Raw genomic sequence first — 26,436 nt, 5'->3', positions numbered from 1 at the left:
TGTGGATTTTTGACTGTCTGGGGTTGGTGCCCCCAAGCCTTGCATTGTTGTTGTTGTTGTTGTTGTTTTAAGATTTTATTTATTTATTTGTCAGAGAGAGACACAGTGAGAGGGAACACAAGCAGGGGGAGTGGGAGAGGGAGAAGCAGGCTTCCTGCAGAGCAGGGACCCCGATGCGGGGCTCGATCCCAGGACCCTGGGATCATGACCGAAGCCGAAGGCAGACGCTTAACGACTGAGCCACCCAGGCGCCCCAAGCCTTGCATTGTTTAAAGGTCAACTGTAGTGAGAACCTGTCCCCACGCTGGAGAGTCTCTCTGGCTGATTGGGGAACACAGACTTGTAAACAGACACATTCAGCAGTGCTTTATATGGACATCCTAACTCTTCTCATCTTTTTACACTGTGACCCCCACCTTGTGAAGAAAGTTTGTTGTTTTTTGGGGTTTTTGACAGTTGTGTTTGGTGAACAGGAGGATAAGTGGGAGCGATTGAGGATGGGGCACTGGAAAGAGATTGTCTCCTATTTTATTTGTCACCTTCTCTTCCTTGTTCCCAACTGTTAGTGTTGAAGAAGGATTCCCTTCCTCAGACTGGCAAAAAAGCGTATGACTAGGTTTTTGTGCTTTGGTTAGATTAGAAATTAGAAATTTAGGATGTGTAATTCCTGTTGATTTTAAAGCAAAATTCAATGAGCTTGATTTTGCCATTGTTGAGTGATGATTTACTTGGTACTTGTTTTCTTCATTTTTCATGTTGAGGAGGAGATAAAGAAAAATGTGTCTCCGAGAACGATAATCTAGAAATTGAAATTAATGCATTTATAATGGATTGTTTATAGCATAGGCGTTAGGAAATAGGACCAACTTACTATATAGGCCCTATGTCTATCTTTTACTAAATGTTTGCCCCATGGTGTATCTGAATGTGGGTGAAAATTGATTAATGTTATATGTGAGGTTGATGGTAGCTATTAAATATCTGATTATAGTACTAGGTGATTAGAGCATCAAGGATAGAGTTAGGTTTCTAAACCAGTGTTTTGAATAGAAAGGACTTAAATTTGAACCAGAATTTATTGTGGCACTGCCATAATTATAACTTAAGGCTTTAATAATAGACATATTAAAAACTTTTTTATTATGGAAATTATCAAACCCATACAAAACTAGAACGGTAGCATGAATTTCCATGTACTCATCACCTAGCTTAAATAACCATCAGTCTCTTGCTTTTCTTGTTCCATTTCTCCTCCAAATTTTTTTTGCTGAAGTACTAAATAAAAATTTAAGACCTATCATTTCACTCATAGATACTTAAGTATATATCTTAACAGATAAGGACTTTAAAAACATAACTGTAATATTGATATCATACCTACTAAAATTAACAGTAATCTAATGGTGCACTTTTGAAATTCAAATGAATATGTAATAAACAATATCCAACTAAAGGAATTTATCAGGTTCCAATTTACCAAGTGAGGAATAGTTTGGTTTTCTTTTAACCCCCAAGTTTAGTGGGGTTTTTGTTGTTTTTATTTTAACTAGAAACTTAAATGTCATTGTACGCTCTTTTAAAACAATGACAAAGTAAGTAATGTGCCTGTTTTTAATGCATATTTTGTTTATTCTTGGGATACTTTACAATATACTTGTGCCCCCTCTGGGCCAGGCTCTGAGTGGTTAGAATGAATATATATGTCCAGTGAGACTCGGTATTTTTTTTACTCAGGATGAACATTGCCCATTTCTTTTAAAAAGGAAAGCCGATAGGATGTCTTTTGCATTATGTTTTATGAATAAAATTCAGAATCCCTAGTGCTAATGATAAGATTGATACTCTAATACTCTAGTTCTAAGCCGAGCTTTGAATTCTTAGGATAAGGGAAGTCATTTCTTAGGGCTTCTAACAGATAATACTTTTTTCACTGATCCTCTTTCAGGGATTTTCTTTGTGAGGCTTTTCAAACTTACTAGGAGTCAGTGCTTTGAGCCAAATCAAAGCTTGCTTCAGCCCTGGTAAGACTTAAATGTTTTTTAAAAATGAGATTAGGGAAGACAGCTATTGTCATGCATTTTACTCAGCTATACTGAACCACTAGTTGCTCAGCCAGTTGGAGTATTTATGAGGGGAGGAGGGAGCAGGGAGTGTTTGTGTCTGTAGAGCATATATATCTTTGTGCTGCTCTTTACAGTACTTTAGATGTACATTTACAACTTGTCATCACTCTGCTAGGCATTATAAGAAGCAAAAAGATGACTCCTATTTTACACCAGCTGGCTTTGTTAATACTTAACTTTAAAAACCCATTTAAATCTTAGTTTCTTATTACTTCTTGGCTGAAGCGAAATCATGTGGCAGAAAGACCATGTAGACCGTACATGTTAGCCCCTTTTGTGGAAGACATTGACTGAAAATGGGAGGCCATTTTGTGTCCAGGTATAGATTTTGAAGACTTGCCTTCTTACTCTTAAAATAAGATTTACAAAAAGAAGATAGTAGGAAGGGAAAAATGAAAGGGGGGGAAATCGGAGGGGGAGACGAACCATGAGAGACTATGGACTCTGAGAAACAAACTGAGGGTTTTGGGGGGGGGGGGATAGATTAGCCCGGTGATGGGTATTAAGGAGGGCACGTATTGCATGGAGCACTGGGTGTTATATGCAAACAATGAATCATGGAACACTACATCAAAAACTAATGATGTAATATATGGTGACTAACATAATAAAATTAATTAAAAAAATAAAATAAGATTTATAGTGTAAAATAGCTTTCCTTAGACTCATCTTTTTTTTTTTTTTTTTAAAGCATATGGTTCTTCGCCTGTCCAGTCAAGTTCTGAGCTGTACATGCTCAAATTCTATTAAGTGCACTCTGAAGGATAGATGGGCAGGTAGATAGTAAACAGGGTAGAATGGGTAAACTAGAAAGGACCCAGAGAAATCATCTACTAGGATGATTTCATTACCATGTAGGGTTATATCAAAACCACTCCAAAAAGCCAATCCTTTTCTGCAAAATTTCAAAGAGGAATATTTATTCATTTATTTAAAAGAATTTTTTTTTTAAAGATGATCCCTGAGCCATGTACTGTGTTCATTTCTCTCTTGAGACGCCACCTTCAGTCTGGAGCAGCTTCTCGGTCTCTCTTGACTTTTATAAGCTTGATACTTTGAAAAATTGTGAGGTAGTTACTCACTAGAATGTCTCTCACTTTGAGTTTGTCTGATGGTTTTGGTGGTTCCTCATAAGTAGATTTAGGGTATATGTTTTTGACCAGAATATATCATAGAGATGATTCTGTATTTTTCCCATTGTATCCGTTCTGTTGATGGAGTATGATTTTGATTTGTTTCATTACTGGTGATACCCACTTTGATATTTGGAATTGGGTGGTTCCTGCCAGGTTCTCCTTGCAAAGTTGCTCTATTCCTCTTTACAACTAATAAGAGTTTTGTAGGGAGGTACTTTGAAATTATGTAAACATCCCATGCCTAATCAGTCTCAGTTTATTTCATTTTTACCTATATGGACTCATGCTTTCCTATTTTATTCAATACTCTATTTTGTTATAATCACTATTTATTTTAATGCTCAAATCATCCCTTTTTTGATCTTTGGGAGCTCCTTCAAGATGGTTTCTGTGTCCTTTGGACATGTTCCCATTAGTCTTGGACATAACTTGCTTTTGAAACAGTAAGATATTCCAGGATCTTTTTGTACTCCTGGTTCCTTTTAGTAGAAAATGCTATGATCTGTGTAGTAGATGTGCTCACCACGGAGGTATCATTACCTGTAGGCCTTCTCGGCAGACAGAACTTGGGAGTATGCCACATGCACATCCATATGCACATTTGCAGCTCTGTTTCTAACTCTGACTCTACACCATTATTTCCACTTGCAATCCAGTACTTCAGGCTTCATTCCAGTTTTCTCTCTTTCCATTATTATAACTCCCTTCTCTGACATTGAGAAATCTGGATCCTTAACTTATTTGATCAATCCCCTTGTATGTACAAGTCTGCCATTTCTGCTGTCCTCGCATCCACCTTATGTGGATGCCCTCCTCACCCTGCTCAGGCTGTAACTCCCCATGTTAGATTGCACCCTGCTTAACGAATGTCTTCCGCGAGGGCTCCAACACACCCGTGCCAGGCTTCCTCTCCATGTAAATGCTCTCCTCGCCTTTCTTAGGCTCTAATGTTCCTCCCAGGGCCACCCCCTTGCTTGGCTACCCTCCTCACTTTTCTTGGCCCCACTTTGCTTGGGTGGACCTTTTCTAGGCCACCCTGCACTCTGTTTTCATGGATTTATACAAAAAGAAATTGGATGACTGACAAGTACTCAAGAATTTGCCTTAATAAATGGAAAATAGAGCAGAGGTTCTCCGAATATGTTCCCTAGACCAAGAGTATCAGCATCACTTGGGAACTTCTTAGAAATGCAGAATTTTAGGCCTCATCTCAGACTGACTAAAGCAAAAGCTCTGGGAATAGGGCCCAACAATACGTGCTTTAACAAGACCTCCAGCAGATTCTGATGCACACTAGTGTTTGAGACCCATTGTCCTAGGGAGAGAGAGAGGCTCTTCTTAGCATTCCACTCTACGTCCAGGCTCTCTCTTGCATAATGAAGATTCCCTGATTGTCAAGTGTGCCTGGGGACCATTTTTAGGGTTTTGGAGGCATCTCAGCATTTTTGACCTTTCATCTGGGTCAGACTGGAATATTTCATTCATTTTACCAACTTTGGAAAGCCTAATCCTCCAGGGAAAATTATGAACTTGTAGAAGAATTCAACTTGGTCTTTTTGGCTTAGAGACCTTTTAATAAGGCCTAACAGAAACAGTTAAAGCAGGAATCAGAAATGGTAATAGCAATATCAAAGCAACAGAGGTTGTATAGTTTTTGTTTATTTTAGGCTCACTTACATATAAGAATGTAAATTAATAAGCTATTAGTCTCTTATATTGGGTGTATTTTCTGCAGTTATCAAAAATATGCTACACAACCCTTGTACATTATTGGTAGGAATGTAAATTGGTATAGCCCCTATGGAAGAAAATATGGAGGTTCCTCAAAAACTTAAAAATAGAACCACCATATAATCTAGCAACCCTACTTGTGGGTATACATTCAAAGGAAATGAAAACAGATATTATCTGCATTCCCACGTTTTTTGTAGCATTATTCACAGTAGCCAAGATACGAAAACAGCTTAAGTGTCCATCAATGGATGAATAAAAAAGATGTGCTCCATATAATGGAATATTATTTAGCCATGAGAAAGATGGAAATCCTGCCATTTGCAAAAAACATGGATGGCCTTGGGGGCATTATGCTAAGTGAAATAAGTCAGAGAAAAACAAATACTGTATGATCTCACTTACATCTGAAATCTAAGAAAGCCAAATTCATAGAAATAGAGAGTAGATTGGTGGTTACCAGGGACATGGGAGTGGGGGAGATGGAGAGATGTTTGTCAAAGGGTTCATATGTCTAGTTGTAATATGAATAAGTTCTGGGGATCTAATGTACAATGTGGTGACTACGGTTAACAATATTGTATTATATATGTGAAAGTCACTAAGAAAGTAGATCTTAAATGTTCTTGTTACAAAAAAGAAGTGGTAATTATGTGACGTGTTGGAGTTGTTAGCTAATGCAGTGGTGGTTAATTATATTACAGTATATACATATACCAAATCAACACGTTGTACGGCTTAAACTTAAACAGTGTTATATGTCAATTATATCTCAATAAAGCTGGGGGAGAAATAAAGTCCTTAACATCTTCTAGAATGTTAAAAATATGTGCCTCACAAATTTGACTTCTATAGACATGGAGGTTTACATTTCAAGTGAATAAGGCAGGTTCTATAGTAAAACAATTTGACAAGAAAATCTTACCTTTTTTTCTTGAATGGCATGAAAATATAAACAAAAATAAGTGTTATTTATACTAGAGAATCAAGCATAGTCAATTCAGTATTGCGGCCTTCACCTCAACTGGATTAGCCTAGAAATCTGTTCTTTGTTTAGATATATTCTTTATTCTTTAGCTTTTCTATCAGCAGAAAAGGGTAATTTTCACAGTACCTGAATTAAAAATATTTTCAATTCAGATTAAAAGTTCCCTTGAAGTAAAGCCGATTTCCCTTCTTAAAAGGTAATTAATATTTCTGGTTTTTCACTCTATTGTCAAAGGAGGCCTTTGTTAACTGTTTTTCACAAAATCTTTATAAATGTTTCTGGTTCTCTGTTCTGAGTGCATATGCATAACAGTTTTGAAAATATCTAGGTGTGATACCTTTGACTTTTTGGACTAGAAACAACAGATATATTAAATACATACCTGCTCAAATTTACAAATTCTAGGAGATGAAGTAAATCACTTAATAATGGCTTTGGCTTAATTTTGTCTGGTCCTTATATATTTGTGTTTGTAAATAATCCCTTGAAAATATATCTCAGGAAATTGCTAGCATTGAAAAAGGAAACTTGAGAAAGTTTAGTACCCCAAAATTTATGATAATAGATTTTTAAATTTATGAATTTATCATTTGTGATTTCAACACTTTTATGAGATTCTCCTAAGAGCCATAACACTAACATTCTGTAATCTTGCAAAAATACTAATTGTCAGTATATGCCCTATGAGTCTGGGTAAGGAGCAAGTCTTATGAGACCAGTGGTCTTTTTCAGCATCTAGATTTCAACTTAACTTTGCTTCTGGGTGGAAAATGTGTCCAAAAAGAAAACCAACCACTAGGGCTGATGGTAGAATTGATGAGAACACAAAGACCAAGAGATTTTGTTTTTTTAGCAAGAAAAGAGCAATTTGGATTAAGTTAAAGCGTGCTTTAACTTGTCAGATTTCATAATACTTTCTGTGTTATGCACCTAAATCACTGTATACTTTATAGAGACAAAAAAGTGCTTCATAAAACTATTTTAATTATGGTAGCCAGGAAAAAATTGCTTATGAAAAGAGAAAGAAAAAACATTTACGGAGTATTGGAAGGTGCCACAACTTATCAATTACTTGGTTTCATATTTGTAGACTCACCTTGGGTCCCAAGAAGTCCCTTTCATTTTTTTCAAATATTAATCTGCATCTTACAGCTTAATTTATTTGTTACATCATAAGTGACACAAAGTCTCAGGACAACCCTCACGTACATCAAGGTCTATAGTAGTGAAGGATGGGGAAGGAGAGTTAACCATATTTTTTTAATAAGATTAATTATAAAATAGCAATACTTCATTTAAAAAAAGTTACCTGGCAGTTAGAAACTCTTTTTCATAAACACTGGTATTACCAGTACCTGTACAAGATGGTTAAGTAGGTCCTCAATATGTGCTTCTTGATGTAAACAGATTTTACTTGAATCAACAGTGAAAACTGGATATCCTAACTTGGAGCTCCTCTGTAGTTTATCCTCATAATCTTGTTTTGGAAATATCCCCTTGGAGACTGTGGTAAGAATAAGAAACCCATATAGGCCCCAAAGGTCTATTCTAATATTCCTCCTTATCTTGTTGGCTAAAGCTCTTGACACCATTCTGTTGAATTGTATTAGATTATGTTCAGGTTTTGTATTTGCCTGAGGCATGTGTAAGTAGAAGCCAAGTTATGGTGAACAATTTGGAATAACAACCTCTCCATAAAGAGTGAAAAAGTACCTCAGAGATAGAATTAAGTTATGGACATGTAAAACAAAAAGAATTTCTCTTTCTTTTTTAGCCTTCCCATATGTTTAAAAGGATGGCATTCATTTCAGTTATTAATAAGGATATTTCCCTGTGAGTTTAAAGCTTATAACACAGATTTCCACCTATAAAACATCCTACATGTGTGTTCCAAAGTCCTTATATGTAGAGGGGAAATGAGTAATCTTAGACAAGTCCTGACCTGTCCTTTTTAATGACAGTAGCTAAAGAAACATGGATATACCTCTCCATTTGAACTCAGGAACCAAGGAGATTTGAATAGCAATACTCTATGGAATTTTCTACAAATGCTGTAATTTTTTTTTTATAAATGCTATAATGTAAAATTGGTAGAATTTTTTTACAAAAGTCTAGGTCTCTATATATAGCTGACAATCTTCATATAGTTTCTTGTAATAAAATATAATTAAGTAGTGGGGGTTTTATTTGTTTTTGTTTTTTTGTTTTAGCACACATGTACATGGGGGTGGGAGGAAGGGAGGGGCAGGGGAAGGGAGAGAGAGAATCTTAAGCAGGCTCCGGGCCCAGCGCGTAGCCCCACATGGGGCTCGATCTCGCAACCCTGAGATCATGACCTGAGCGGAAATCAAGAGGTGGATGCTTAACCCCTTCAGCCACGATCTCTCCTTACCCTCTCTTTTCTCTTTCCTCCCTCAGTTTAATTAGTCCCTCCATACTTTTTTCCATGTCCAACATTTGGAGAAGGTTTGTGACATCACAGTGACTGGATGAGGCCCGCTCTTCATTTCACTGCATTTCCTACCATAGCCATTTGTTTTAAAATGATATATAAGGGGCATCTAGGTGGCTCAGTCGGTTAAACGTCTGACTCTTGATTTCGGGCCAGGTCGTGATCTCAGGGTGGTGAGATGGAGCCCTACATGGGGCTCCCACGCTGGGCAAGGAGTCTGCTTAGGATTCTCTCTTTCTCTCTCTCTCTCTCCCTACTGGCCTACATGCACACACTCTCCCTTTCTCTCTCTCTCTCTCACAAAATAATATGATACATGATATTGGGGCACCTGGCTGGCTAAGTCTGTAGAGCATGTGACTCTTGATCTTGGCGTCATGGGTTTGAGCCCCCTGTTGGGTGTAGAGATTACTTTTATTTTATTTATTTTTTTCCCCAAAATGATCTTTTAATTTTTTTTATTTTATTATGTTACGTTAGTCACCATACATTACATCTATAGTTTTTGATGTGGTGTTCTATGATTCATTGTTTGCATATAACATTCAGTGCTCCATGCAGTACGTGCCCTCCTTAATACCTATCACCGGGCTAACCCATCATTTGTTTGTTTTTTGGATGTTGAGTTTGAGAAGTTCTTTATAGATCTTGGATATCAGCCCTTACAGATTACTTTAAAAAAAAAATGATATGTGATATTGGAATTGTGAAAGATAGCAAAGTACTCAATCAAAAGGAGTGTACTTCCTCATCTAGTTAAACGGTTTCCGTAAACCGTATACAGTAAATTATTTTTTTAAAGATTTTATTTATTTACGTATTCATTTATATTTTAGAGAGTGCATGTGAAGAGGGAGGGCAGTAAGGGAGGGAGAGGAAGAGGGAAAGAATCCCAAGCTGACCCCGCACCTAGAACAGAGCCTGAGATCATGACCTGAGGCCAAATCCAAGAGTCCATCACTAACACCCAGGCGCCCCTCCCCCTTGTAAATTATTACAGTGGGGGACTTTATTAGGGAAAACATCATTTTACTGCCATTGGCGGCTCTCAGCTGACATTCAAGCAGCTGCTGTCCGTGGGGGCTTTCCCTTTCAGCTGCTGGAGGTCTTTCAATTCCTGTTCCCATGGAAATGAGGGCTGGACCTGCAGAAGGGAAGTGAGGGTTGAAATGCATATTTCCCCATACCTTATTTTCCTGGCCTCCTCACAGTTGCCATGGAAATGGGAACATAAATGCCACTCCACCCTGAGCTTTGGAGAGCAATCATTCATGTGTAAACAGCAGTAGAGGGACCCGAAACAGGCATACGAGAAAAGCCAATCTTAGGATCTTTCCTTTACCTATGTGTGGCCAAGCCTAATTTCAGATTATTCTCATTTGATCTACTCTCGGCATTCAAAATGATTCAGTTATTTTTTAGAAAGTTAGTTTGATATTACCGTTTTTCCAAAATGAGAATTCTCTTATGATTGTCAGATATATATCTATTCTCCATGTGTTAAGCATTCACTATGCATGATGTTTTTACTTTTTTCTTATGTCTTCCCCCCACCCCGCTGCCCAAAATTAAAGAAATGAATTTCAATTTAGGGAAGAGCATCCAACTGCATAGCATAAGAAATCTCCCAAATAGTCTCATTCTTATGCACCGTTTCAGAAATTGCCCCACAGAGCAGAGGTAATTATTGGCTCTGTCATATCATATCAAGGAAAACTGCCATTTTTAATTGGTTATCACAGTCTTCTCATTTAGGTAACAAAAATATCCTATGTTAAGTGGATTTCTGTGTATTTCCACTTATCAGCTCTATGTCATCACATACCTCCTGTAATACCCGTACTCAAAGAAAATATATGGGCTTAGTCTTCATCTGTTTTTCTTATTCTAATGTTTTAACTAATTAACAAACTCTACTTGAACCACCAGCCATTAAGAATATGCTTAACTGAACAAATCGGCTTTAGGCATTGACTAAGTATTCAGCTTTGTGTTAGGTGGAAGCACATAGATACCAAGTTTAAATAAGGAAGGGTTTTGGTTTTTTTGCCTTCAGGTATCCTAATCAGGAAAATACATACCCCAGGAAAAGCTCCTTACCAGCCATATGTGATGATTAAATGAGTGGTATAGACAAATTCTGAAGGAGTTTGAGGAGGGGAGGGCTCATTGGGCCTAACTGAAATGATAGGACAGACTTGCTTTAGACTTTGCTGCTTCTCATGGGCCTCCCTTTCCATTTCTCCTGTCGTCTTCTTCACAAAGGCCTTTTCTCCTGATCTGTTTCTTAAAACTTCCTAAGTATTCCTTCAGTTGCCGCCTTCCTCCTTTTCTTCACCCTCCCTCCTAATTTAGCGTGGATACGCCATCCCCAGATGCACGTTCTCACCAGCACAGTTTCAAGATCCTTCTATCCCCTTGCCACCTCGGTGACCTCTTACCGTTACCGGAACAAGTTTTTCAAAGATAGCTCTAAGATCAAATATTCTGTTTCCTAAGCTCTATAAGCTACCAACACAATCAAACCATTTTTAGCATTTTAGGTTCTCTGGTCTTCCAAATTGCTTCTCACATCCAGAATGGACCCGAACATCTGTTAAGACCATGTGCCCGATTTTTATTTCAGAAAATATGGTCACTGAACTAGCAACTACCAAAATAGGTTCCTGCTTTCATCAACTGGTGGTGACCTAGATCTGATGAACTGGCTTTGGTGCCTTCTTTCCAGCCTGCTCTGCAGATGCCGAACACCAGGGTCTCTAGCTCCTCGCCTGGACAACTGCTTAGCACAGTTAGCAGGCCCACACTTCAGCTCCATACCTTTGCTTACAGCAGTTTCCTTCTGCTTTCCTTTATGGAATGAGGAAAGAAATAAGCAATAATGAGCTGTTTTTTTCCTTTATCTTGTTCCTCTCTGTACCTATTACAGTTCTACCTACTGTTTGTTATATACTCTCTGCAATTTACATTAAAATACTCCAACCTACACAGTGTGATAAAACGTGTGTTAAAATACTCCAACAAATAAAATATTTTTAAAAGGGAGGTGGCGCCTGGGTGGGTTAAGCATCTACCTTCAGGCTCAGGTCATGATCCCAGGGTCCTGGGATCGAGCCCCGCATCGGGGCGGGGAGCCTGCTTCTCCCTCTGCCTCTGCCACTCTCTCTCTCTCTCTCACGAATAAATAAGTAAAATCTTAAAAAAAAAATTTAAGTACTCCCACAGTGTGATAAAACGTGTGTTAGTTTTAGTCTGCACTTTGGACTTGATTAATATTTCAAGCACCCTGATATGGGAATACAGTCTAGGGTTAGTTGGTTGGCATTGGAAAAAACCCTAATCAGGAGATAACTACTGTAAATTTATCCTACTTATATTTTAAATCTACACCAGAGGGTTTTCTAATTAGCATAAAGGATGTCAAATAATTTTAAATTGGATTAGCTAGAAATACTACACAGGCCCCTCTAGCCTTGCATGGATCACATGGACGATTCTGGCAGGCCAGGCCGTCTAACACCTGCAGAACAGCACCCGACACAGAGCACTCTGGGCTTGATTACCACCCACAAATGCTGCTTTCTCCCTGGTGGAAAGATAGTGGGAAGGAAACCTGTGGCCTTGCTTATGTCCAGTCCTTGGAGGCTACTGATACTAAAAAAAAAAGAAAGAAAAAAGGAGGGAGGGGAGGAAGGAAAAGGAAGAAAGATCCTGACACTTGTGAATGGTCAATAGCAAAATCTCCCCCAGGGACAACACTTACAGGCTAGCTTCTCCTTAGAGTCTGTCCTAAATTTCCTGGTGAGTTTGTGAAAACATTCTCCTCTAAACCATAAGAGGGTGAGGCTTCTGTTTCTATGATGGTATTAATCAAATTTTAAAGTTTATTTTGAATTTCTTGATGAAAGGATTGTATCCTAGCTCTCTTTGTATTCCAGAGCATTTGGTACAGTGTCTTGCACAAAGTAGGTATTTGTGGAATTAATGAGCACATACATGCACTTCTTACTTCTGTAAGGAACAGATCCAGCATTTGTTCATGGGGACCCTGAAAGCCAATATGTGGGTTCCAGAGTTCCATTCATTAGGTGTTCACAGCTCTCAGGGAGTTGGTAGGAGCTGTCCATAACCATGGCGGCTCCAGCTGGTCATCAGTACAAAGATGCGCGGCATGGTCATCAACAGCAAAGGAACGTAGCACTGTCTGTGTCATCTCCTTTCAGAAATTCATACCGAAGTGTATTTCTCATTTCTGTTCCTGACAATGCTGACTCTAGATATAAAGATGGAAAAATCTTTAGGAAAATTATTTTTCTTGTGTATCTCTTAGCCAGTTTGAGGCAGATATGATATATGGCTTACTGAGTAGATAAAAAGGTTAAAGTGACAGCAGAAGACCCGGGAGGAAAAAAGGCATAAGTATAGCATATAGATTTTTTTTTTTAAGATTTTATTTGTTTATTTGACAGAGAGAGACAGCGAGAGAGGGAACACAAGCAGAGGGAGTGGGAGGAGAAGCAGGCTTCCCGCTGAGCAGGGAGCCCGATGCGGGGCTCGATCCCAGGACCCTGGGATCATGACTTGAGCCGAAGGCAGACGCCCAACAACTGAGCCACCCAGGCGCCCCTAGTATATAGATTTTTAAAACAAAGCAAAATGAAACGATGCTAGTCAAATGGTAATATAGTAGTTCAGTGAGGGCTTTGGACCTTGGCTGCCTGGATTGGAATGAATCCCCACCTTGCTAGCTGTGTGACCTTGGGCAAGTAAGTTATTTAACCTCTCTGGGTCTCTGTTTTCTTCTCCTTAAAGTGAGGATAATAATAGCACCTACCATGGGGCTCCTGGGTGGCTCAGGCGGTTGAGCGTCCAACTCTTGGCTGGCTCAGGTCATGATCTCCGGGTCATGGGATCAGCCCCACCTCAGGCCCTGCGCCAGCGGGGAGTTTGCTTCCCCTCTCCCTCTCCTTCTGCCCTCCCCCCTGCTCGTGCATGCTCTCCCTCTCTCTCTCTCTCAATAAATCTTTAAAAAATAAATAATAGCACCTACCTCATTATATGAAGCTAAAATAAATTAATACATCTCAAGCACATAGCATTTGGTGTCTGGCATATAGGAAGTGCTGGGTGTGTTTGCAATTTCTATAGGGATATGGCCAAATCATGGCTCTAAAGGCAGAAGAAGACTAATTTCAGTCTGTTTACCTCAAGTGAATAATCATCATGCCTTGAATCTCCGACAAATTGGTGCTTATACTCTCATGTGAAACTTACCACATTCTACCCTAAATTACAGAATTATTTGTAAGCTCCTTAAAAGCAAAGACTGTCTTCTTTGTCTTCCTCTTAGCACCCAGAAGAGTGCTTACGTAACAGCCTGGCTTATACAATAGCTCTTTAATAACTGTTTGGGGAACTGTAAAGGAGACAGAGTGGGTTGGTCCCTGAGGTTGGTCCCTGGAGGCCCTGTTCCTTGGGTTTGTGCCTGTGTGCCTCCCATATTTCTTCAGCCTCAGCTAGCCTTTTCTGTCCTGCCAGTGCTTCAGCTGGCCCATGGTCCCTCAGACTGGCCCTCTTTCCCAGAGTCAGCTTCATGGGCATGCGGCCAGGCCAGTTGCACAGGTCCCTATACTTGGTTGAACGCTCTACCATCTTGAAATTATCACTCTTTAAACAAGGGATCTCAATTTTCATTTTGTACTTGTCCTGGCAAATTATGGAGCCAGTCTGGCCTTTCCCATCCTGTGCTCCGTGATCCCCCTCAGCTGGGAACACTTCTCCCCACTCTTCACTGGCTAACTTACTCCCCAATTTGGAGATGCAATCAAAATTAGAGCCACATGCGCGATCATCCCTCCACCTTTACGTTCCCCTCGCAGCACTTAGCTTACTTTGTAAGGGCAGCATTGATTTAAATCATGTGATTATTTCTCTAAGACTCTCTCCCCACCAGATAGTTCCTGGACGGCTGTGCCTGCTACATAGGAGGTAGTCCATAAATATGTGTTGAATGAGTGAGTGAATGGGTGATTTTTAAAAATGCAAAGTAGGGATGAGTTTTCCTTCCCATGTTCAAAAGTGATGTATACAAATGGCAAAGCGACCATCATGCAGGATGATCCTCTGCTGCTGTGGACAAATCAATTTTACTTCCTGCCTTTAAAGGCAGATGAATACAGGAAAAGCTCCCATTTCTCTCTTTGCCACTGTTTTGTCCTTCTCAGTCTGGTAGAGTAAAGTTGAATCTTTCTAAAGACAGAATTATTCAGACTGTCTCAGCGTATTAGTCTTGAATTAAGTGTCTTACAGCACAAACGTCTACAGCCTTCCACCTACTGCGAGAACTCTTAGCAAGAGATATGTATTTAATTTTGTTCTAATTGCCAACGACAACTGACTCAAAAGTACTGTTTCAGATTTCTTTGCATTCTGTGCTGCAAAGGTCACTATTATAATGAACATAGCATTTGATTATAATAAAGAACAGTGTCCTACTTGCTTCTCTTGCCATTCCTTCTTTCCCATATCATTGTCTAGTTTTAAATAAACTTAATTAGCTTGCTTTGAATGCATAGCTATATCAGCTTTCTGCGGCCCAGTTTTGGGACTACATCTGGTTAATCTACTCCCTGGAATCAGACCAACACCATTCAACATGTAACCAGATTTAGGGTATTACATGCCATCTTACAGTCTTAATTTTTAGCACTCGGTAGTCATTCTGTTATTTCCTAAGCACTATAATAAAAAATTTAAGTGATAAATTTCTAACCAAAAACTTACTCAGAGGTGGAATTTTACTTGAGATATTTCAGTGGATGTTGAGCGTCTCTCCCCAAAATCAAAGAAATAAGAAACATCCATTATGGTATACTAACTTAAGATATTATTGCTTCTTAATTTTTACAAAGAGAAAATAACAGAATTTTCATAATTTAATCTAAAGTTGAGGATATAATGGGCACCTGGGTGGCTCATTGTTCCATGCCTCAGCTGAAGGCGTCTGCCTTCAGCTCGGATCGTGATCCTGGGGTCTGGGGATCGAGTCCCGCATCAGGCTCCCTAGTCAGCGGGGAGCCTGCTTCTCCCTCTGCCTGCCCTCCCCCTGCTTGTGTTCCCCTCTCTTGCTCATTCTCTCTAATAAATAAATAAAATCTTAAAAAAATAAAGAGGATACAGTGAGATAAGAATTCTTACTACTAAAAAGATAAACAGGCAAATGTCTTTTTTTTTCCTCTCCTTCAAGTGCAAGGAATCTGAGAAAAATAGATTTAAAAGCCAGTATAGTTGTGCTAGTGAACAAGCTGCAGGTGTTGCACGTGGGTGCAGAAAAGAACCAGGCAGTTTTTGTACAAATCAGGATGAGAAGCTGTGGGGACAGAAAGAAAGAAATCTAAGAAATTATACACAGAGAAGAAAGGCATTCTCAATGAAACAATAGGCCTCAAAAAATGTTCCGTCTAAGCGCTGCCCACTTCAGTACCTGAAGTTAATTTGCTTTACGCTGTAAATCTCCTGAGTGGTTTCTGCCTCAGTACTTTTCTTCAGGTGGCTGGGAGAGGAGAAAAATACAGGATTTCAGTCTGCCCCCTCTTGAGACTTTATAAAATTCTATACAGGCTTCTCCCAGAGTTAAATTCCTGGTTCAACCACCCTAGGGTCTATTTGATGTTCTCTTTTTTCTGGCTTGCCCAGAAAATTTGGGGTGAAGGTGTTTATACTTTTCTGAGCTCCTACTTGATGCTAGGTAATACGGCTGATATCTTAGGTTCATTATCTCCTAGTCATGTGTTAAAATAGTATCTCCACCATCCTGCAGTTGACTAGCTGGGTTCGTTGCCGCCGGTTACTGATGAGAAGGGCCCTGGGTTTGAGAGCTGGGTGTGCCGGACGGTGACAGGCAGTGTAAAGGACAGGCATGGAACATATTGCAAGTATGGCTTGACCTTGGAGTCAGAAGGCCTGTTGGGTCAGTCATTATTACGGTCCCTTTTCATGTTACTTAGTCTTCCTCAGTATATTTATTTTATAGCATGAGTACAGTAGACCCAGCTCAACTTTGTGAGGCTTACATAATGCAAAGTATGTTAAGTGCTTAGCCCAGTGCCCTGGCATGCATTATGTGCTCAATAAAAGGAGGTGGTCACAGTAGTTGTGATTTGTGTTACCCTCATTTTAAAAAATAAATAATTGAAGCTCTGAATAAGAGGTTTAAATGATTCATTTCTAGAATTACATAGCTGGTATTTGACAGAGAAGGATTTCAAATGCAAGCCTATTTAACCCCAAACTACCCTACATATAATATTGAAGAGAAACTCTATTGCTTAAATAATTATTCTTGAAGCATATGATTTTTCCTTATCTATCTATCTATCTGTCTATCTATCTAAAGTGGGCTCCATGCCCAGCCTCACAACCCTGAAATCAAGACCTGAACTGAGATCAAGGGTCGGACTCTTAACCAACTGAGCTCCACAGGCACCCCAAGTTTTTCCTTTTAAACTTCATTGTGTCCTTACAGCCGAACTGTTAGTCTTGAAATATTTTCAAACATTAAAAATAGTCCTTCCTGATATTACAAATTTATTTTCTCCTAAAGTTTATTTATAAATTGGTTGTTTGAAACACAGAATGGATATTCCCTTAGAAACTGCTGATTATGTTCTCAGACCAGTTCATTAAAAGCCTTTCTAGCTTGTGCCCCACTCCCTTAGCACTTGATAAATTTCATGGTTTTCAAATGGAGAATACAGTATAGCAGAATTGCCTGAGCTTTATAAAATTAGAGGTGCCTGATCACACCTTAGACCTTCCAGTTAGAATCTTGAGGTGAATATGCTGAATCCATCCCAACAGAAGCAATAGCATACTCAAAATCCCAAGATAGGACAGAATATGATGTGCAGAAACAAGTAAAAGAAGCCAGTATGTCTACAGTAGAGACTGGTGAGCCCTAAACTCTTTTGATTATGCATCCCTGTCAGTAAAAGTAATTTAAGCACATACTTCCAATATACATATTCATTTTTTAATAAATTAATGGGCACAAAAAATAGACATTTTAAGAAGATCAGGTTAAAAAAACAGAAAGAAGGAAAGAAAGAAAGTTGGTTAAAAAATAGAACTGGAGGGTCACCTGGGTGGCTCAGTTGGTTAAGCAGCTGACTCTTGATTTTGGCTCAAGCCATGATCTCAGCATCCTGGGATTGAGTACTACATTGGGCTCCTTGCTCAGCAGGGTGTCAGCTTCTCTCCCTCACCCTCTGCCCCTCCCCCTGTGTGCACTCTCTCTCTCTCTCTCTCAAATAAATAAAATCTTTTAAAAAAATAGAACTAAAAATTCTAATAATTGCCTTTTGCATCTATTTGGATCCTTTCATGTACTTCCTGGGATGGGTGAACCCCAATTTTGCAAAATACAGCATAGAGAGTGAGAGGGGGAAAGTAGATAGAGACCAGCAGAGTTATGTGAGGTATTCCTCTCTCTGTCCTAAATCCAACAGGAAGCAATTGAAAAATTTAGGAAGAGGAAAGATAACAGATTTGCATTCTGAAAAAACGTTGGCTGCCCTGTGGAAAAAAGTTTTGGAGTAGAGCAAGGACAGATACAGAGAGACAAGTTTGCAGCTTATTGTAGTGATGAAAGGGGGTTATGGCTTGAACTTGGGCAGTGTCGATGAGGTTCAAAAGAAGAAGACAAGCTAGGAGACATTTGGAGGCATGTTCTGTAGAATCTAGTGATTGATTTCATGATCCTTGGGGGAGGGGTCACAGATGACTTTGGGGTTTCTGGCTTGAGCATCTGGATGGAAGACGAACAGTGGGAGGGCTGGTTGGGGTTAGACAGTGGGTGATGTGTCCAGGTTTAAAATGTCTCCTATGTGAAATATCTAAAGGATGATAAGAAGTTAGCGGGTGGCTAGGTAAGTTGAGCTCAGTAGCAGTCCTGGGCTAGAAACTATAAAATAGAAGTTGTCAGTATTTGGATAGTAAAGAAATTACTCCACCTCCACATGTCATTTATTGATAGGAAAGCTCAAGCAGAATACCAAGGACTTCCATAAAAAAAAAAAGTAAATGAGATTAGATTCATAGGACTGGAGATGGGAAATTAGAAATGAATAGTTAAGCAGTTTCTATAAAATGCCATGGTTTCTTAAATCTGCTACAGCATGGGGAACAGACAGCTTATATTAGAATGTGGTAAAGAAAGTAGAAATTGGTATTTCAGAAGCTTTCATAGATACTTTGATGAGCATACTACATTCAGGAGTGAGCCATGAATGTTGGAAAGTGACTCGCATCATACAATTATTCATTAATGAGTCCAGGAATCTGGTGTGAGTCCAGGTGTGTGCACCATTAGGCTTGAGTCATTGGAAAGCTGAACATGCCGGATGAGATGAGGCAGGTGCAACACTGCAGACTATGATGTGTGAATTCAGGAAGAGAATGCCTAGTAATTTGATTCTGGAAGCCTCAGGAGTTAGGTTAGTGCTACAAGAGATAAGTACTTTCCTTGTACCCGCCCCCTTAAGCCATTATATTCCTTACTAGAATACAGCTTGCCAGAGGCGGAGGATGGAGGGCGGGCAAGATTAAAGAGGGTCACAAGGTACAAACTCCCAGTTATAAAATAAGTAAATCCTTTAGGGAAATAACGAACAGCATGGTGAGTGTAGTTAATAACACTGCATTGCATATTTGAAACTTGCTAAGAGAGTAGATCTTCCAAGTTCTCATCATGTAAAAATAGTTTTTGTAACTGCATAGGGGACAGATGTTAACTAGACTTACTGAGGTGATCATCATATCATTTAATATATACAGATACTGAATCATTATATCATACACGTGAAACTAAAGTAATGTTATATGTCAACTAAACTTCAATAAATAAAGAATACAGTTAATAATCATTTACAGGTTCTTATGGTCTCTGAAGGTTTTCCCCCCTAATCTCATGGGGTAAAGTATCATTGCCTCTGTTCCCGGCCCCCAAAAGCTCAGAAGAGAGTCAAAGTAGCTTCTTTTGCTGAACGCTGGGAAGAGGGTTAAGTGAAGCTTAATAGGACATGGCTCCTCTTCTTCTCTTGAGCCCTCTCATCTTGTTCTTCCAAAGTATTGAGGCTACTGCAAATTCACTGTTAGAATTTTGTTCGCCACCGATCCACTTTCTGTCCAGATCTTGACAGGTCCTCGCAGAACTGACTCTGAGTTGGAAACTCTCAACCCCCTACAACTCCAGATCACCAAAAAATGTGGTGCCATAGTTATCTATTTTTTTCCTCTGATGATTAATATATTAAAATGGAATCATTTATATTCTTCCTAAGAAATTATCTGAAGTGAGCAAGAGCAATACATAATTTCTAGTACCTTTGGCTTATTAATTTTTTACGCACTCAGACTCCTGACCATCAGGAAAATATTAAACAGATCCTGGCAGCTTTTTTTTTTTTTTTCAAAGATTTTATTTATTCAAAACACAGAGATACAGAGAGAGAGGGAGAGCATGAGCATGGGGAGAGGCAGAGGGAGAAGCAGGCTCCCCACTGAGGAGCTGGAGGTGGGGCTCGATCCCAGGACCCTGGGATCATGACCCGAGCCGAAGGCAGATGCTTAACCATCTGAGCCACCCAGGCACCCTGGCAGCTTTTTTCTTTTTTTAAGTAGTGATCTACTTTGCCAGCATTTGCATCCATTAATAAATATTTTTGTATCTTTTATTTTTGAAATAGAGAAGCAGATCATCAAGTTTTAATAGCTCTGACAAGTGACTAACCCATTGTTAAAATTTAGTACCAGGGAAATGCGATTGTTTTATTGGGCAAGAGAGCTTCCATAAGCCAGTCATAATGAAAATCCACCTCACAGGTGCTCCTTCCCGCCCCCCAACAAAGTTCCTCTTGTACCTTTTATAAACATATGTACTGATGTGCCTTTTCCCGCACTTATGAAACTCTGTAGTCATTAGACACATATTTGGCACCACATCTAGAGGTCAGCTTCTTGGGGAGCTTTGCCTTCAGGGGTCCCGGGCAGTGGAGCAAAGTGGCCCAACAGGACAGAGGCTGAAGGTGGATGGCGCCTCCATCCCATTTCTGCCTCTCTGTTTACCAGCTGCGTGATCTCAGGAAAGTTACTTCTCTTCAGTTTTCTTATTTGTAAAATCCAAATAATACCTCACAGAGTTGTTGAGAGGCTTAAATGTATAATTTTCTAAATTATAGCCTTAACACTGTTAGGGAACTCTTTGACATGCAGGCACTTTGTGTTTCTCTTCGTGCCAGTCACTGCTGATCAAAAACAGAATAGAAGGAAGCGGACATGAGAGTTATGTGAACACAGTGCTGAAAACCTCCCGCACTGGGCTGGGCCTCCCCTTTTCTTTATTGTCAGCACAGTGCAGAGGTTTTCTGCACAAATCCCACTTTTTCTCAAGTGTCTCCCTTCCTATCTCCCATCCCCAGCGCCCTCCCCTCCCTCTCTGGAAAGCCATGTGGGCATCTTCATTGTACCAATGACTGGAGGGCACTACCAGCACTTCAGAGACGACATCATACACAGGCCAGGGATACTAGGGGCTCAGAAATGGGAAGTGAAGTCTAAGGCAACCCCAAATCATTCCACCCAAAATGCCAATAGTACTCCCACCTTGAGAAACACTAGTAGCTCCTAGATCCTTTTCTCTAGTTAAATTCGGAATCCACTTTTCACAAAATTGGTGCACCGTTCCATAAGATCAGCATATGCCCCAAATCATGCCATATACATCGCAGAGTGTAGGTCAGGTTGAAAATTCTCCACACGTATATTCATCTATGCTGTGTCATTTTCCTCTTTTCTGTGTGTAAGTTTCCCTTAGGTTAATATAATGGGTTTCTTCAGAGTTCTATTATTCCATTAGTTACAACCCAGAGTTTAAGATCTGTGTTATTTTAAAAGGCATCTAAACTCCTTAAATGTATAAAGATCACATTTGATAACCAGGAAACCAAATCATGTATGTGAGAGAAGAAGTATGTTTTATTAAAAATAACTAATGTGCATGAAATTCAAGTATTAGTAAGGAGTACTCAATATAATAAAAGTAAAAATAAGGCAATAACCCAACTAGGTATCATTAGTGAGATAAAGATTCTTAAGTTCACCAAAAAGTAATTGATACACAACAAAAAACTATGTATATACACACACATTTTCATTCTACCAGAGTCATAATTAAAAATAAATATATGCTTTAGATGAAAAGAGGGAGAGCATGGGAAAAGAAAGTTGAGCCTACTCTTCTTCAGTCTTCCTCTCCCACATCTCCAACTGAGGCCAGCATGATGGCATGATGAACTTTGAGAGAAAGAATAAAGCAAACTAGCAACTACTGTGCTTTCTTCTTCCCTGTTACCCAGAGTCACTGTGGAGCACTCTCCCACCACTCCCTGAACACCCCCTCACAACCCTCTTTCCCTGAAGTTCATAAAGCTCTTTTCTATGTATTTCCTGGTAACAGCTGAATAGGACCCACTTTCGTCAGTACATGGCAGGTGACTGCATGGTGACCAGGACAGGAGTTAATAGAGCCTCCCCAGTGACTTCGTATTACAGCCCAGTGCGTATGAGCATCAGAGGAGTAGATGAAAAAGCTTCCTTGATTTAGTGCATGTCCTTCAAACTGCTGCTCATGAAATCATTTTAGAAGGTCTGAACAGACATTTTAAAAATGGAATATGATAAAGTGTAGTAGAAAATATCAGGGGACATTGTACAGATCCTTAGCAAAACCGAGTACCGTTTAAGAAGTGCCACAACTCATTGCCATTAGTGGGAGGAAGGAGAAGGCGGGACAGGGCTGAAGGGATCTACACATTGGCTAGGATGGAGTTGCTTTTATCTTCTGCTTACTGCCATTCTGCTGTTTGTGACACAAGAGCTGACAGTATCCAGGTTATTTTATATTGACATAATTTGCAATTGGTTGTAAAACGAAGCAGGCGGGAAGTTTTTATCTTGCTTTCAGCAAAAGTGTTAAGACTTTCAACTGAGTTTTGTTTGTAAACATTTGGTAGTTTGATAGTTGTTACGATTTATAATATGTTATTAGTTTCCTCTTGTTATCACAACAAATAACTACAAATTTAGAGGCTTTAAAGAGCTTTATACATTTGTTATTTTACAGTTCTGTAGGTTAGAAGTCTGACCAGTTTCATTAGGGCGAAAATCAGGGTGTCAGCAGGACTGTCCTTGCCTTTTCCAGCTTCTAGAGGCTGCCCACATTTACTTCTTCCTTCAGCTTCAAAACCAGCAACATCGCATTTCTTTGGCTTTTCTGCAATAGTCACATCTCCTCTGACTGAAGTCTGGAAAAGTTCTCTTTTTTTTTTTTTTTTTTTTTTTTTTTTTTTTAGATTTTTACTTCTTTGAGAGAGAAAACAAGCAGAAGGGAGGGTAGAGGGAGAGGGAGAAGCAGGGAGCCCAACATGTGGGGCTCGATCCCAGGACCCTGAGATCATGACCTGAGCCTAAGGCAGATGCTTAACCGACTGAGCCACCCAGGCACCCCCAAATTTCTCTTCTTTTAGTGACTTGTAGGATTTCATTGGGCCCACCCAGAAAGTCCAAGATCATTTCCCCATCTCAAGGTCCTTAACCTCAAACACATCTAAAGAATCCATTTTGCCATGGAAGGAAGCATAGTTATAGGTTCTGGGCATTAGGATGCAGAAATCTTTGGGGGAACATTTTTTTTGTCTGCCATAGTTGTCTATATTGACTCTTGCTTCCAAAATATTTTTCTTGTAATATTGTGTAAGAAAATCAGTTGATTTAAGGAAAAATCATAGCAAAATATGTTTGGATGTGACAAAAATAATGACAATGGCATTCACATGACTAAAGGAATACTGGGAAATACACTTCTCCTGACAGCCCAATACCAGAAGAGAGTACAGACCAGCGAGACAGTGGACCCACCCATATTCCAGATAGTCCAGAACACTCTGCCACAACCTGCTGGCTCAGTCCAGTGTTCTCAGCCACGTGGGTTCACTTTCCTCATCCTGAAGCAGGGATCCTACCAGACAGTCTCCAAAGGTCCTTCCAGCTCCAACTTACTAATTCTAAGTAAATGGTTATGTTATGAATTTAAATGTCAGGGTTAAGCATATTGTGAAATAATCTGAATACCTTGAAATATTCAAAACATTAAAACACTGCTTCTATTTTAAATGCTTACTTCCCCAAATGTAGTTGTCAAGACCAAAATGTCAGGTTTTGGCTGATTATTTAAATGATTGCTATCATACTTGGAATTGTCTTGCCAGAGTTTTTCTGTTTTGGGGTTGTTTTTAATAAATACCATTTTGAGTTGGTGAATGCTCGTTATCCATTGCACTTATCAAACAGTTGTGGATTCTTTGAGTACATTTCCTGAATTTAGCCAAATAGAGGGTATTGGGCAGGTAGAGGGAGAAGCCCCCCCACCCCATTAGGTAGACATTTGAAAGGATCAGTGATTCTTCAAGTGCACACTTATATTAAAAATACTTAAGGGGAGAGATACCTGTACTATTCTTGAGATAATAATTGGGTCAGTTCTAGTAATTCTTAATGACCTTCTGTTCTTTTAATTAAAACTACATACTAAAGAGGTATTTTATTCCTTTCTCTGCTAAGAAAAATTTCAAGCTCAATATTACATTCCCTAAAATAAAATCAATTTTGTCCTGAAATAAGCTTTAAAAACTCTGACAGCCTATGTTCTTTGATTATCTCATAAATAACAGTTTCATATCAGCTCACCTTCCTCCTCCCCCCTACCCCCGTCTCACTTTGTGCCAATCACAAGTGGATGCTCAGTATCACCCCACAGCACAAGATAAATAAGCTTGGAAGGTTTCCTAGCAACATATTGTTCTGGGAACCTGCTCTGTTCCCCTGAACAAGATGAAGCCAAACATCCTAGAATCTCAGCCAGATGGGAAAGGATTAGCTTATTTAATGCTTGTTTAATGCATTTTTTAAAAATTTCACATTGAAATGAACCTCTTAACATAAGTAGCAAAACTGACTTTTCAAAGGACACTTTTTTACATGAAAAAAAAATCTGTAACACTTTGAATTTTAAAAATGCGGTTTTAGAAGAAATTTTCTAGAAATAAGCTTGCAATTTGTAATCAGTCATTGGTAAATGGGTCCATTTTAGGACCAGTAGAAAATACTTCCACATAGGACTGATGTTCAGCTTTGGTGTGCCCCTCAGTACCCGTGCTTATTTGCAGAGATGCTGACATACTTCCGATCTTGTGGGTAAATGGCTGCTGCACAGCACTGTCCCCACAGTACTCACTTCTCGCCTGGATCCTGTTCCTAGGAATGCCTTGGAAACACCTGTCCTTGCTTAGAACTGAGACTTTTTCCCTTTGTCCTCAACTCTGGGCTACTTCAGTGCCAGGGACTCACCACTTCATCTTAAGAGTGTTTTTGGTTTTTGGAGTGTATGATTAATACATATGGAGAAAAGACAGCTAGAGGAAATTGAGGCCCCCAGTTAAAGTCAGGAAGAAATAATGTTGTTGCTGCTATCTTGTTGGCACATGACCACGTGTATTTTCCTGGTCTATCTGATGGTCTTGAGGCCAAAGGGTGGGCAGATGGTGCCTCCCTGTCTTTTGCACTCTGGTTCATCACAGTGTACTGTTGAAGGTCTCTGGAGATGGAGTAATGAAAAATTAGTTTCTCATGACCATATTCAGCAGTGGTTGTGCAATTCAGTTACACCCTGAAAATTGTCCTTAACTTCTTGTTTCACTGGGGAAGCTCCCCCATCAGCCAGATGAATATTGTCATCATGTGGTTGTGGAATGATTTCCACTGTCTCCAGTTTGGACTGAGTTTGTGAAATTTCCCAATTGTGGTGAGAAGCAGGTAATTCCAGTACTTGAGAATGCTCCTGGATGGAAGAACAGTCATTAGAATATGATGGGGCATGACACATGGCGTCTTTGCTTTTTATTTAACAGATTCTCAGGCCAGATTCTCACACACATATTACATGTTTTCTAAATACCATATTTTGAACTCAACAAGAAACAGTCTGCTGAGAGCCTCCTATGGGCCAACAACTTAGGTAGGTCTCATGACAATGGTTACTAAGGAGCATCAACACATCATTTTGCCTTCAAGTCCCCAAGAATCCAGCAAAATAACACATCTGTTGTCTTTTAAAAAGTTAGGTAAGCTTTTTCCTCATTTCAAGTCACTTACTTTAGCACCTAAACATCAAATAAAGATTTTGATGTTGAAAGGAATTCTGTAATTTTGATTGTCCAAGGAAAGTCTAAAAGTCATATGGAACATAGATGATAATACATTAATTTTATTGAATACTTTTTAAAAAAAAACTTCCAGGAAACAGGCAATATTTTAGATACTTTGCCTGTGTTAACAGCATTTAATTCTCCTGACAGCCATTATGAAGCGGAAATCTGTTTGCCAGCCATTTTACAGATGAAGAAACTCAGACCAAGAGAGGTTAAATACTGGTTTGCCAAGAGGTTTAATAGTTAATAAAAGAAAACAATAGTACGCATTCAGACCCTGATCTATCTAGGGCCAAATTCTATGACCTTTATTCTGTGTTATGCTTATTTGTTTATTTTTAGAATTCTAAGATTCTGTAAGTCCTAGTCTTTTTTTTTTTTTTTTTTTCGGAGAAGAGTAGACTACTGTCTTTTAAAGATGACACAATTTTAGTAAAAAATAGATGAGTTGTTTAGATGATGTTCGGTTATTTCACACAGCACAACGATTCTGTTTTTGTTGGGAATTTTTAGTGACAGACTGTAGAATCTTCTTTCTCTCGGGTACAATATATTGACTTTATTTAAAAATATCCTTTGTTGGGCGCCTGGGTGGCTCAGTCGTTAAGCATCTGCCTTCGGCTCAGGTCATGATCCCAGGGTCCTGGGATCGAGCCCCACATCGGGCTCCCTCCTCAGCGGGAAG

At 39.3% G+C, this 26,436-nt stretch overlaps 1 protein-coding gene across 9 annotated transcripts in view; it reads left to right on the top strand.

Moving 5' to 3' along the window:
- Positions 1-26,436, top strand: part of RABGAP1L (RAB GTPase activating protein 1 like) — a 758,983-nt gene that overhangs the window by 700,848 nt on the left and 31,699 nt on the right. The gene's annotated exons all lie outside the window — the stretch shown is intronic.

Source organism: Zalophus californianus, chromosome 10, assembly GCF_009762305.2.
Source record: "Zalophus californianus isolate mZalCal1 chromosome 10, mZalCal1.pri.v2, whole genome shotgun sequence".
NCBI lineage: Eukaryota > Metazoa > Chordata > Mammalia > Carnivora > Otariidae > Zalophus > Zalophus californianus.
Note: the sequence above shows the minus strand (reverse complement) of the source record. Positions and strands in the feature narration are given on the sequence as shown.